Here is a 10,876-nt window from a genome sequence, read left to right as displayed (position 1 = left end):
CTCCGCTGTGGGGTTCATTGCCAGCGACGTGGAAATAATCCTAGAGGCTTCCTGACAAAGTAAACAACCAGGGTGTGCTTTGCCTTCTGAACGGTAATTCTATACCATATTGATTACCTGCATATGTGCATTATTCTACAAAACGGACCCTGCATTTAATTATTCCAGGAACCAGCACATGGGTAATTATACACTGCAATTTCTGTAAGCCATTTATCAAGAGACTGTGTTATTATATTGCGGGACTTTTTCACTCAATTTGACACTGGGACGCCAGTGTTAAGTAATTTAATTCCAACCAAACAGAGCCAACAAGTTAGTTTTAAATATATTGTATATTATTTACATTGCTTCTATAGAAAGTAATTTATTGTTACAAAGTATATGTTATATGTGTGTGTTTAATTTTGTTATTTTTAACAGACCAAAAATAAAAGTGGTTACATATATCTGAAGTCTTACTGAGTCAATTACTACACATGACAGACTGCACACTGTGGTTTTATTTAGTGTCTTTTGGCGCAGAGTAATCCCTTTTCCAGACTTACAAATTAAATAGTTTTTTTAACTGATTTGGATATATATGCCAGCTCTGTAATTATATATTTTCATTTTTTGATTGTGTGTGTGTACTCTTACCTTGTACTGAGCGGGAGATGTACTAAGCAGTGATAGAAGTGGAGAAGTGAACCAGTGTAGAAGTTGCCCATGGCAACCAATCAGAATTGACGTAACATTTATAATTTGCATACTATAAAAGTATACAGAGCAGCTGATTGGTTGCCATGAGCAACTTGTCCACTGGCTCACTTTTCCACTTATCACTGCTTAGTACATCTCCCCCTGAGTCACTGCAGAACTGTTTAGAAATTGCACTTCAATCAGCAGGTAATATCATTGCATACAAACGTTCCATTTTCTACCCTACACTGACCTGTGATTGAATGCTAGAATTCAGTGTGAGAGAGGAGATCGAACTTCATCATGCAATAATACCACCAATTGATAGAATGTTTCCTGATGGGCACCTTTCTTTGCCAATTGCACTCTGCAGAACACCAATATTGTAGGGCAAAACTAGAATCACTGCAGTATCTGTCCTTTGGGACACATGTTTGTTTCAACCAAAGCAACTGCCATACTGTAGTTACACCCTGGGCTTTTTCAAAGCTGCGTCAACTTTTGCCAAGGCATCTTTGAAGAGTAAAGGTCTGTACACACTTGCCGATAAAATGAGCGACGTTGCTCATTTCCCCACTCCTTGAGCGACATCGCTCATTTTATCGTCAAGTGTGTATGCCACCAGCGACGACCGATGTGCGGCCCCGCGGGTCGGCAACGATCATCGCTATCGGTAGGGCATGCATGAAGGATGTGGACTGTCGTCCACGACCTTCATGCAGGGCTGGCGGGGGCGTGACGTCACTGAGCGATATGAGCGGTCATATCGCTCAGTGTACAGTCGGCCGCCGACTGGCCGGCCCGGGAGGGGGAAACATTAGATGATGTCACTCACAGAGCGACATCGTCTAATGTATATGGGCCTTAAGTTATGTCAAATGGGGATAGAATTCATGGCAAAAGACACATTAAACAAGTAAAACAGGATACAAAATATGAAAGTACACAAGAAATTAATAGTACAGAGTGATATTAAAATATATTAAACAGAATGAGTTCTGTGAGACCACCAGCAGCTTATAATAATGCCCATTGATCAAGATTAAGCCTCAGACCTGAAGCAGAGAAGCAAACAAGAGATCAAGGGGACAGATCATATATTCAGATAAAACTGGGGTCAGAACTGGAGAGACAAACAGGTGCAAACAAGGATAAAGACAAGTGGTGCAATTAAGGTGGTACTGGGTGGTATGGCGTACCATTAAGAAATTAGTCACCGGTACGCCCTACCCCCTACCGCTGGCAGACCACAGTCTGACCCATTTTCATGTCTGACATGAAAATGGGACAAACGCCAGGAAAGACAGAGCCTAACAGCCGCCGGTGGGTGGCACAATAAAGTTAGTTTTGTTCAGGGCAGTGCTGTAGTGTGACATCATGGTGTCATGCCGCTGAACACTGTGAAGAGGAGTTACTCACATCAACGGGCAGTCACATCCTCATCATGAAACAGCCTGCTAGTGGTAAGTATGGGCTGGGCTGTAGCTAAAAAGAGGAGGGAGCTGAGCTGTGGACACAGAGGGGGTAGGGAGCCTGATGGTGGATGCAGAGGTGGGGGAGGGATCCTGATGGTGGACAGAGAGGGGGGAGGGAGCCTGAAGGTGGATGCAGAGGGGGGAGTGAGCCTTATGGTGGATGCAGAGGGGGAGGGAGCCTGATGGTGGACACAGAGGGGAGAACCTGATTGTGGACATAGAGGGGGGGCTGACAGTGGACACAGAGGGAGGAGGCTGATGATGGACTCAGTGGGAAGGCAGCATAACACAGAGTGGGGAGGGGGAAGGCAAGCTGAGTAACACAAAGTGAATGGGGACATGCTGAGAGACACAGAATTAAAGGATGCAGTATGAGCAGTGGCGGAACTTGTGAATGGTGGGCTCAGGTGCAAAACTATACTTTGGGCCCCCCTCCTCCCCCCCACCCCAAATTCACAATATGCCACAAGTCAGTGGGTGAGGTAAAGGGTGACAGCGATGAGGCAGAGGATGATGGCAATGAGGCAGAGGACGACAGGTAGGTGGAGAGTTGGTGAAAGGGAGAGGAAATGGGTGACATGAAAAAGGTGAGATAGGGAGAAGCAGCGGGTGCAAGGGAGAGGCATTGGAAGATGGACAGGGTGACAAGGATAGGATGACTGGGAGAAGGTGAAAAGGAGAAGCAGAGGGTATGAGAGGTCTCTGTAGGCAGGATTAAAGGGAGTAAACTGGGTTGAAAGGGTTCACTGGGACATGAAGGGAAAGTGTCAGTGGGGGAGAGAGGCAGAAAAAAAACCAAGCGGCTTTAACATGAGAGCTGAGGAAAGATAATGCTACTGTAGTGTAAGAGGGTGTAGTATGGCTGCCCGGAGGTCAGGAGACCACCGGTCAGCATACCGACACCAGGATCACGGCATCATACCGACGCCGGGATCCCGGCGGGGAGCGGCGAGTGCAGCAAGCCCCTTGCGGGCTCGGCAGCAACCTGCGATCACCATGGGTTCTATTCCCACTCTATGGCTGTCGTGGATACCCACGAGTGGAAATAGTCCCTGTTAGTCGGCATGCCGACCATCGGGATAGTGAGGGGGCGAGATTTTGGTGGAGGTCATGTGACCGTCGATCTCCTGACCGCCGGTCACATGAATATCACCCCTGTAAGAGTTTACTAAAGGGATAGAAGAAGAATTATGTTTGGGATGAGGAGAGATAGTGAGGGAGAGAGAGGGAGGTCGAGACGGGGGAATAGAGAGGGGTGAAGAGAAAGGAAGAGGTGCAGTGGAACAGAGAGAGAGCGAGAAGCAGGAGATGGAGGGAGAGAGAGGAGTGGATCTGGAGAGAGGGAGACAGAGAGAGATACAGAGAGAGACAGAAGGGGTGCGGAGAAAGAGGAGCAGAGACGGAGAGAGAGACAGAGAGGGGGAGATGGAGAGAGAGAGTGAAGATGGAGAGAAGGGGTGAGAGAGAGGTGAAGGTAACAGAAAGAGAGAGAGAGAGACGCAGGGAGAGAGTGGGAGTCGGAGATGGAGATAGAGAGGGGTGGCGACGGAGAGAGGGAGGGGAAGACCAGAGCCAGATTAAGGTCCATGGGGGCCTGGAGCTGAAATTATTGAAGGGCCTACTGTATCACATCACAGCACGTTCATGGGAGCTTGGACATATTTGCGGGCACAATATTTGCAGAAAACCAGCTGCTGTTGCCACTAATATTGTTTAAGATGAGCAGGAACACGTCTGTGAGTATTTCTGCCCCTCAACTCTAATGCAGGTCCTTGTCTAATTACCCCCCATCCCTAATGTATAACATCTAATGACTGTCACCCTTTATGTAGATCCATAACTAATGACCCCCCCTCCTCTAATGTAGACCACTGTCTAATCACCTCCAACCTAATGCAAACATCTATCTAATGACCTTAACCTCTTATACAGACTATACTCTAATGACCTCCACCCCAATGCAAACCTCAATCTAATGCTCCTCACCTCTAATGCAGACCTCTGAATTGGGATTGGGGTAATTAGACATGGGTCTATGTGCCAATAATGACTCTCCAGCACTTCAGCTCACCACGCACCAGTAACCAGCTATACCAGGTACCAGAGACCCGTTATTCAGACTGTCTCATAAGCCCCTAGCTGACACATATATTACGATGCAGACAGTCTGCTGAGCTGGGGAAGAGTATCTGCAGCCGGGGAGAGAGCAAACAGCATGTGGGGTGAGCGAGGTCCTGCAGCTACTATGTGTGCGGTTCAGGAGGAGGGTAGAGCACTGTAGTGTAACAAGGAGATAGAGGTAGCGTAGTTGATTCCCACAGACCCCATGCTTCAAGGGGGCAGAGCTGGGAACGTATGTGGGTGTGAGCGCACCACTAGCATAACATGCATTGTAGTGGGCGCCTGGCATTAGGGATTATGATTGTTGGGGTGCACGGCAGGATACACCACCAGGGTGCACACCAGCTGCAGCATCCTCCTTAAGGCCCTGCCTTTGACTACCTCCTTGGCTCTAGCAATGTGTGGGTAGTGCATGGCCACAGGCTGCCTGTCAAAACTGTATTGGTCCGGGGGGGGCGGGGGGAGACGGCACTCTGACCCCCATGCTCAGCCAGCCACTGCCTCTGACACAGCCTGCTGGCCCAGAGCACTGCAGCTGATGAACTTCACCCCGCTGGTCATTGCAGAAGGATGAGTCAGACCAGGGGGCGTGGCCTGTAGTGTAAATGGACGGAGCCTCAGACAGCTTTTGGTAGCTTGTGACAGGAAAAAAAATGTTTTTCCTATCCATACTCTCAATCTCCAGGGGAGCCTGTGGGCCTATTATCATGGGAGGTCCTGGAGCTGCAGCTATACCTGCCCCATCGTTAATCTGGCCCTGGTGAAGACAGATAGAAAGGGGCAGAGATGGAGAGAGAGGCAGACAGAGAGGGGGGAGACAGGGAGAGAGGAGAGATGGAGAGGGGTGACGGAGAGAGAGGGATATAAGAGAAATTATATTAGGGAAGAGGAGAGTGTGAGGGAGAGATGGGGGGAGAGTGAGGGGGGTGAAGAGGACAGAAGAGAGATGCAGGGGAACAGAGAGAGTGAGATGGAGAGAGAGTGGGGGCTGAGACAGAGAGAGGTGGGTGGAGACGGAGAGAGGGGGAGACAGAGAGAGAGGGGCAGAGATGGAGGGAGAGGAACAGAGGAAAGAGATGGAGAGAAGGGTGGAGATGGAGAAAGAGGGGGGTGGGTGGAGAAAGTGACAGGGAAGGGGGAGATGGAGAGGGGTGGAGAAAGAGACAGATAGAGGTGGGCTGAGGGAGAGAGATTGTGCAAGAGAGAGGGTAGAGGGAGGGAGATAGAAGGGGGCAAGTGGGAAAGGTAGCCAAGAGGAGAGAGAGAGAGAGAGAGAGAGAGAGAGGGGAGAGGCTAAGCAGCACTTGCCACTTATAGAACTCTTTAGATTGTGATTCTCCTACCTGGCCTCTGTGGCGTGGTCAATCAGGTGCTGCTGCACTTGGAGATGGCCGGGCCCTTTGCTTTCCTCCCATGGATGGACTTTTGGCCGCTGGGATGTCAGGGGACAGGTAGAAGTATAAAAGTGGAGAAGCTGGGAGAGGGGCCTCTCCTCCCCCTCCAGTCAGCAGCTCCTCTACCCTCTAGTAGTGCAGTCCCACACAGGCAGGCAGAAGCATCACGGAGTATGGGGTGAGGAGCTGAAAGAGGGGGCCTCTCCTGCCCCCTCCGGTCAGTAACTCCTCCCCCCTCCTGTAGTGCAGTCCCTCACAGGCAGGCAGCAGCGTCACAGAGTATGGGGGGGGGGCCTCTCCTCCCCCCCTCTGGTCAGCAGCTCCTCCCCTCTCCAATCAGGCAGTCCCACTCAGGAAGGCAGCCGCATTACAGAGTATGGGGGGAGGAGTTGAGAGAGCGGCCTCTCCTCCCCCTCTGGCCAGCCAGTCCCACACAGGAAGAATTATTGACTCTGGGGGGTAGGAGCTGAGACGCGGCTCTTCCTCCTCCTCCAGGCTGGGACCCGAACACTGCAGTGGCCACATTACCACAGACTCTGGTGCACTAGCAGCGGGCAGTGCAGCGCTGGCAACGGCATAACATGAGTCATTGTGACTCATTTTAATGCCGGCGCTGTGGGCCCCTTTACTACGGTGGGCCCCAGTGTAATGCACTGGCTGCACTGCTGCTAGTACCACCACTGAGTCTGAGAGTATCAGGGGGGAGATGACAATGTGGCTGAGAAATGCAGATGGGAGATGATGGTGTGGCTGAGAGATGTAGGGAGGAAGATTACAGTATGGCTGAGAGATGCAGGGGGAAGATGATGGTGTGGATGGGAGATGCAGGAGGTAAAGGGTGACACAGGTAGCGTGGTTCTGATTGATCCTAACAACGACTTTGGTTATATTCCTACACAAACAGGCATCCTCCAGACCATGTGAATACCGACTGAAGATGCTGTCTGACCAGGGAGGGTAAATTTTTTCAGAGATTCCCCATTGTAAGTACCATCATATAGGTAAGGTGCATTTGGAATGCAAGTGAATGTTCCGAGAGTGACGAGAAATGGGTGGTGTCATGTAGACACGCCCCATTTTCAGTGACCATGCCCCTTGTGGAATGTGGCCACACCTCTTAATTTGGCGCGCGACTTCAGCATGCACACACAGTACCACTAAGATTTTTTCTACTTGTACCACTGATAAAGACAGATGTATGCAATTAATTATCAGAGTGATGAAGAATTTCACAAAGCATGAGATTATAAACACAATAAGAAACATCTTTCATACAACACGAATATTACAACAAGACAAATCAGCTATGACTGTAGTCAGCCATATCTAACACATACAAGCATTTTAATATTAGCATCAACATTTGTGAGATCAATAGATCACTGTTACGGGCCCTACACAAATAAAGATCCGCCGCCGAGCTGCCCGACGGCGGATAGTTTCTTCACTTCCCCCATCACCCGGCTCCATTGAAGTGCAGGCAAATATGGACAAGATCGTCCATATTGGCCTGTTTACAGCCGACGGGGCACCAGCGATGAACGAGCGCGGGGCCGTGCATCGTTCATCGCTGGTGATTTCACACTCAAAGATATCTCGTTCAATAATGAACGAGATCATTCATATCTTTGAGGAATATCGGCCAGTGTGTAGGGCCTATTATAGAGAAGTAAACCACCCACATTTCTGACTATTAGTGAAATTCTTAGGTTATTTTGATTACAACTACCCTTACGACTTGAACTGGGTTGTAAAATGACAATCTAACTTAACATTCGGTTAGTGCATCTTCTTCATGTGCATTCCCACAATCAGGACCTGGAAATAAGCACATACAGTATATGCATTTTTGGTCGTGTATCTTCTGCATCTAGCATATCGCAAGTGCAAGTGCATGAAAGGTCTTCTGGTGATTAGACACCTCAGGTAGTATTCTGCATAGACTTATAATGATTTGGGATTGTAAATGAGGGTAGCAATATAAGAAAAATCAAATAAACACAGGACAACTGATTTAGGAAAATATTGAAACAGAGCATAAATAGCAATGAAAGCTAGGACATGAAAGTTTTTACGTTTGATAACCTGCTTAGGGTGATGGTTCAGTTGGAGTTGGGTAAATGCAAGTTACCTCTGGTTCTTCCCCCAGACACAGTAAATGTAAAGCCAGCCTAGCATGCACAAGAATGGAATATTTAATTTCATTGATCCCAGGTGAAAACTGTAATTGGGCAGTAAGGGGTAAATTTACTAAGGCATGAGTTTATAGAAGTGGAGATGTTGCCCATAGCAACAAATCAGATTCTATTTATCATTTATCAAGCACCTTCTAGAAGATAATAGCTGAAATCTGATAGAGTAGGTTGCTATGGGCAGCAACTCCACTTCTGTAAACCCGAACCTTAGTAAATACACCCCTAAGATCGTTGTAATAATTGAGATTTACACATACTGTACATTAAAGTCGCAATATACCAAAATACAGTCTCCCATTTACTGGTAAGTTTATTACTAATGAAGTATCACTCTAAAATTACAGAATGTTTTCTTTAAGAAAAATTAAATATACGTAAAATACAAAATCTGCAAAATCACATTGACCATTCATACTATACATTCTGATAGCATTTTAAAATGTTCCTTTAAGTATTGGAGGTTCCTTTAACCGTAATGCATATGTCCACAATACTATTAAATATGAGGAATACTCTCTAAATGTTGTATATGTAGGTAATCTGGGTCACATCACAGCGTTAGGGCCCTTAAAGTGTAAACACAGCTCAAATTCACCGCAGAGTACTAAGAGCCGCACGACCTCACGTGAACACGGCTCAAGGTAATCTCACGGGAACCGACGATCCCCACAGCTACTAGACGCGCATCGCAGACAACATGCGCGTCACTGGTGGGCTCGGTCACTACTTTTTGGTGGGCTCGGTCACTACTTTTAATAATGGGCTAAATAAATTCCTAATGGATAAGCATATACAGGGTTATGGTGGGTAAATCATGCACTATAGTAATAATAAATAAAAAAAAAACAGGAGGAAGTGACATAACGGCTAAACATTCACCGCAGTTAACATTAGTATAAAAATCACCAACAGGTTGAACAAATTGTCTTTTTCAACCTCAGCAACTATGTTACTACAGGAAACCGGCAGGGATGGCGGACCATATAGCGGGTGCAGCACCAGGAATTCCACAACAGCGACCAACCCTGGTTGACACCAGAAGGGTAAGTTAGAGCAACTGGTGGGCACGGGACACTGGCCATCCATCCACAACCCCCGACTACATCCTCCAGCAGCACGCAAGCACTGGAGTACCTGAACTTGTTCAGCACTACAACTGTTATAATTTACAGTAGCATGCAAGAGCTGGAGTACTATTAACCCATTAATTACCAAAGTTGACAAGCCTAATCCATTTACCTTGGAACTTTTTACACCAACCTTTTATCATCTGACACATGTGCACAGTCGTGTGTATTGCCAAAATATAAACTGTGCATTGTGTTACTGTAATAACATTCTGTACCTGTATTTATGTACCACTGAACTTTCCAATTCAGTATGTGAATTTATATTTGTTTTGACACTGTACGAATAAAATCATATAATGTATACACACAATGTTGACCTCCATATACAGCAGATACGCATACACACAAGGTGAGCGTAACCCCCCCACACACTCTTGAATTTATAGCTCAATGTAAGATACTGATGGAGCCATGCTCATTGAGCGTGGCTAGATCGCAGCAGGGGTCGGCGTCGTGCCTAGGCGCACCTGCGCCCTGGCCCACCGCCGAGTGTACACAGATGCTCCAATTCACTTTGAATGGGACGTGTGTGCCCCATTTGCTCCCTGCGGTCACGCCAAGGTACAGACAGAGCCACGATTAGCGTGGCTTCATCTGTGTGTATATAAAGGTATCACAAACTATGTCTGTTTCATAACAATGGATGCTTATGGACATGTAAATGTTTTTATTTCACCAATTTACTCTACTGTGGGGGTCATTCCGAGTTGATCGCTCGCTAGCTATTTTTTGCAGCGCTGCGAACATATAGTCGCTACCTATAGGCGAGTGTATGTTTGCTTTGCAAGTGTGCGATCGCATGTGCAGCCGAGCACTACAAAAGAACTTACTTAGCCGCTGCGATCACTTCAGCCTGTCCGGGCCCGGAATTGACGTCAGACACCCACCCTGCAAACGCTTGGACACACCTGCGTTTTTCCAACCACTCCCAGAAAATGGTCAGTTGCCACCCACAAACGCCTTCTTCCTGTCAATCTCCTAGCGATTGGCAGTGCGAATGGATTCTTCATAAAATCCATCTCCCAGCACGGATCCGCTTTGTAGCCGTATGACGCGCCTGCGCATTGCGGTGCATACGCATGCACAGTTCTGACCTGATCGCAGCGCAGCAAAAAACCCTAGCATGCAATCAGATCAGAATGACCCCCATGACCGGATACTAATTCCTCTCCAAAGGGTAGGTACAGCTCTCACTTTAGTGGAACTCGCATAGATCCACAAGTCTCAGGCAGTCTGCTTGCTGTAGTCTCTCCCTCTCAGCTGATTATCCCTTTCTATGCTTCATGCTACTCAATGGCATCTCCCAGCTCTTCTCTCCCACTGTCACATGGGCCATAAAATGGCTGTTATCAGAATCACATGTAAAGTAATAGTTTGTGAATGCAGCATATTATCTGTGTGTGGGACAAGTCTTTAAGTGATATGACACAACTGCAGGGTATAACACATGTACAGAAACAAGATACGGAAAAAAATGTTAAATAAAAAACTGATTTTAAAGTAAACTTCATATTCAGAATATGACAGAAAATGAATTAGATATAGGTTGCAGCAAAATAGACTAAGAGAATTATACTTTATGATAGGTTGTGAGATTAAGGAACTGGCGTGTTTCATACAAATTTTAAAGCTGCATTTAGCTATAAGGCAGATCCAACTTTACTTTAGCGGTGAACTCACTGACACATGTCAGTTCCTTAAACTTGGAAGTTATTATAACCTCCTAAAGCAGATGTCAAAATGCACAAAGGCCATGGGATGAAGGAGTACTTAGAACAAATATACAGACCAAACAGAAATGGCATGCTGCGTATAGGGACACTACCAGCGGCATTTCTAAAGAGGAGGGGACCCGTGTGCAGACTCCGTGTGTGGGTCCC

General features: G+C 47.2%; 1 long non-coding RNA gene across 1 annotated transcript; it reads left to right on the top strand.

Annotated features, from left to right (window-relative positions):
• The first annotated feature begins 2,086 nt into the window (after positions 1-2,086).
• Positions 2,087-8,887, top strand: LOC134995007 (uncharacterized). Its single transcript, XR_010197951.1, has 3 exons — positions 2,087-2,144; positions 6,576-6,654; positions 8,825-8,887. It is a non-coding gene; the product is annotated as an uncharacterized LOC134995007 (long non-coding RNA).
• Positions 8,888-10,876: the final 1,989 nt, after the last annotated feature.

The sequence above is a fragment of the Pseudophryne corroboree genome, chromosome 1 (assembly GCF_028390025.1).
Source record: "Pseudophryne corroboree isolate aPseCor3 chromosome 1, aPseCor3.hap2, whole genome shotgun sequence".
NCBI classification, from domain to species: domain Eukaryota; kingdom Metazoa; phylum Chordata; class Amphibia; order Anura; family Myobatrachidae; genus Pseudophryne; species Pseudophryne corroboree.
The sequence above is the reverse complement of the archived record's forward strand: the minus strand, read 5'-3'. Positions and strand labels throughout refer to the sequence as shown.